This window comes from Tupaia chinensis, unplaced genomic scaffold, assembly GCF_000334495.1.
Source record: "Tupaia chinensis unplaced genomic scaffold, TupChi_1.0 Scaffold000042_1, whole genome shotgun sequence".
NCBI classification, from domain to species: Eukaryota; Metazoa; Chordata; class Mammalia; order Scandentia; family Tupaiidae; genus Tupaia; species Tupaia belangeri.
In genome coordinates this window covers 234427-238444 of record NW_006159497.1, presented here as the reverse complement: position 1 = coordinate 238444, position 4018 = coordinate 234427, and positions in this window count along the sequence as shown.

The following is a 4018-nucleotide window of genomic DNA, read 5'->3' as shown; positions in this document are numbered from 1 at the left end:
AAGAGGTGAATGAGCAACTTTTAAATCTATGGGACTGGCTCAGTGGTACAGTGGTAACTTGCTGCTCAAGTGAGGCTGAATCCATACGGCAGGTAGCGGGTTCAGTTCCCCAGTTGATCTGCACCTTCCAGGTAGGCATCCATGTACCTAGATGCCTAGAAGGGCCTAGGAAAATTGCAGGTCATGGCAGGTGACCCTGTGAGAGGGCTACTCTCTATCATGATCGGTGACCCTGTGAGAGGGCTACTCTCTATCATCTCTATGTCTCTTTCATCTCATGAAGGAAAAAATACACTTTAAAATGAAACTAATAATAAAATAAAAACAAACCTCAATCCTTACCTTGCACCATGCATTTAACTCTAAATGAATCCCAAACCTGTATGTAAACACCAAAGCTTTAGATCCAGAAGAAGACATAGGAGTACGTCTTTGTGACCTTGAGTTAGGAAGGATTTCACAGATAGGACACAAAGAGCACAATGCAAAAAGAAAAAGGTGAAGGCCCCAAGGATCCCTGGTCCCTCGTTCACACCCTCCTGCCATCCCCCTTTGTGAGGGTGAGCGAACGTGCCACCAGTAGGATTCTGCAAACCGATGGGTCTGTTTCTATGGTTGCAGCACGTGAGATTGTGAACACCATCTCGCTGGCAGTCTTTGCTCCTTCGCCTTCTCTGTTTGCATGCTTCATGATGGAAAGGTCAAGGAGATCCAAATCTGAGTGTGGCCTCTGGGCAACACCAGCAATGGACTGCAACCCACAGTAAGCAGCTCTGGCGGCATTGAATTTTGCCAACAGCCTGAGTGAGCGTGGATGTGAATCCTTCCCCAATCAAGCTTTCAGATGAGAATCCAGCCACAGTCAACAACTTGCTTGCAGCCCAGTGAAAGACAGTGAAGCAGAGGGCCTAGGCAAGCTGTGCTCATGTTCCTGACCCACGAAAATGGTGAGATGCTAAATGCGTGTTTTGTGTGTTTTGGTTTTGTTTAGGTCTTTTTCCATAGGGCATGTGCACTCACTGGATGGAGATCAAGAGAGAAGGAAACTAAGAAATCACCCCCCAGGGAAGATGCCATGCCACAGTCCCTTCTCCATTCTCCTATTGGGATTTTGGGCACACATGTGTACCCAGTGTGTTTTTCAAGCCACCAGGTCTAGGACTTGAATCACAGAGTTGACTATGTGGGATCCAATGCCTTAACCACTATGGCATTTGCTGGCCCTTCTTTTCTTTAAAGTGTCTTTATTTCTTCCATGAGAAATAGAGAAAAAGAAAAACACCAAAAAAGAAATAGAGAGAGGGAGAGAGGGAGAGAGAAAGATTCACAACAGGGTCTTTCATGCCATGACCCATCCCCAGTCTTGCCAGCCCAGATCACAGGCACATGGACACCCACCCAGCGTGTGCAAGGAGGTCCGGAAACAGGAACCTGGGACCTTCACCTATGAATCTAATTGTGTTACCACTGTACCACCACCTGATCCTGTGTGTGTTCTTTAAGCCACTACGTTTGTGGTAACTTGATACACAGCAACAGGTGACTGATACAATCAGCCTGCTTCTAGAGAGCCATTTGGTGCTATATAACTAGGACTTTAACAGATGACTAGCTTTTGATTCTGCAATTTTACTCTGAGAATTTATCTCAAGGAAAAACGAGCAATTGTACGCACATGTACATACAAAGATAACCATCTAAGGGTTCCCTAGTGAGGAAAAAAGTATCTGACATTTAGTACAGACCCACTGTATGCTAGGTGCTCTGTATGCTTTGCTTCACTGAAACCTCAAAACAATCTTGTTCTTCTTTCTTTTTTTTTTTTTAGACAGATTTTTGCTAAAGGGTACATGCAGTCACTGGAGAGACAGAGAGACACAGAGAGACAGAAAGTAAGCAATCACTTCCTGAGGGGATGGCCATGTCACAATCCCTTCTCCCCCATTCTCCTCTCAGGATATTGGACACGCATACACACATGCGCAGTAAGTTTTAAGCCACTGGGTCCAGGACTCATACCACAGTTGACTACATGGGAATCTCATGACATAATCATTACACCATCTGCTGATTCTTAATACAATCCTGTTCTTATAAAATCAGCCATGAATTACACACCAGCAGTAGAGTCTCAGGGAATGAAGTGACTCCCAAGTTTAATCAGACAATGCTTATTAAATTCTTAGCACCATCTGGCACAGGGAAAATGCTCGATAAAGCATATAATGTTAGGAATCACTCAACTTCAAGTTGCAGAAATATACCTCTCCAAAAAAAAAAAAAGTTGCAGAAATATAACCCAACATATTTTAAGCCTAAAAGGGATCACAGAACTGGTAAGTTGGCTCCAGGCATGGCCTTGTCCAGGAGCTGGAACGCTATCGCCAGGGCTCTGTCTTAACCAACGTATGAGCTCTGCTTGCTTCTGTTTCACAGGCTCTGACCACATGACAAGCAAAGATCCCAGAGTTATTCCTTCCTGGTCTACAAGCCTGGAAATCAAAAGGATCCTCGACCAAAATCCACAGACTAAACCCAAAGAAGTATCTGATTGGCCCTGTTTGGGTCACAAGATTTCTTTGGCAATTATGGCACCAGAAAGTTGAGGCTCTATAATTGGCTATCTCAGATCACATGACACTCTTCCAGAGGCAGAACTGTCATGATTGACAGTTCCTCCCAGGGTCACAAGGGTCGGGCAGAGTGATTCCTGGGAGGGAAGGATGCTACAGAGAGAACCAGCATGGCCACCCCCTCTAACAATTGCTATGGTAGCATGGATATTGAGGGGAAGCCTGCAGTCAGTCCATGGCCTGCCAGCTCTGAACTCACATCATTCCATTACACGTACTCATCTCCCACCTCCCTGCTCTAACCTTTTCAAACATCAGGCAGCTCAGGAGATGAGAACTGAAGGCTGCTATCAGCATGCCTGGAAAATGACTGTCCAGCCCGACAGTGTGTAGTGAGAACAGCCTCTGTGAACACAGCCGGCTGGATGCAAAGGTCAGAGCCAAGGAAGGTGGCAGACCCTCCTGGTCCTCACGCATGTGGGTGTGAGAGCTGCCAATGTTGTCTGCAACACCGTGAGGCCGGGAGCAGGTGCTGAGAAGGCTGGGAGGTCGCAGCTTGTCCCTGGAATTCTAAACATGACTAACGTTTACTGAGAGCTTCCCGTGTGCCAGGCCCTGCTCTGAATGCTTTACCACATTGACTCCCTTAATCCTCACAGCCACCCTGGGACGACTAGACTAATGTGTGTATTTTATAGGTGAGGAAGCCGAGGCACACTGAGAGGAAAAGCAACTTCCCCAAAGTCACAGAACCGAGATTCACACCCACACTGGGCCCCGCTGGGGTAGCTGTGCTGGTTGACACTGCAACTCGACAGGCAGAGGCCACACGGGAAGCCCAGGTTTGACTCCTGGTGCACCATAAATCCCAGGCATGGTCACACACACTTGTGGTCCCAGCTGTTCAGGAGGCTGAGGCAGGAGGATTGCAACACAGCAAGATCAGGACTAAATTAAAAAAATAAAAAATAAAAAAAAGCTTGCCTTGCCCCAAAGGCTCTGATATGACATTAACCATGGGGCCAGATGGCCCTTGTCTGGAATCAGCAAAAAGCAGCCTACTGTAAACCCAGTGAGGACTACCTCAGTCCTCCGAGATCCAACTCGGGTTTCGTTCCTGAGACCAAGCACTATTGAGACAGAACTCCAAGAAGGAGCCCAGTGTCCCCCACACATACCTCTCTCCTCCCCCAGGTTAGCCTCAGGTCCTGACAACCCCACCTACAACCACCAAGCACAGATTACACACATGTGGTTTCCACTATATGCCTAAGCTTCGCCATGCATGATCTCATTCAAACTTGACAATGAGCCTGTCCCAGAGATATTGCGAACTGAGATGAGAAACTGAAGCTGAAAGAGGTCTCGGTGTCTGGCTTCTCCCCAAACCAATAGTCAGGATGCTCAAGCGTAAGTCTCTCCTCTTCCGCTCTTCACCTTGGAGA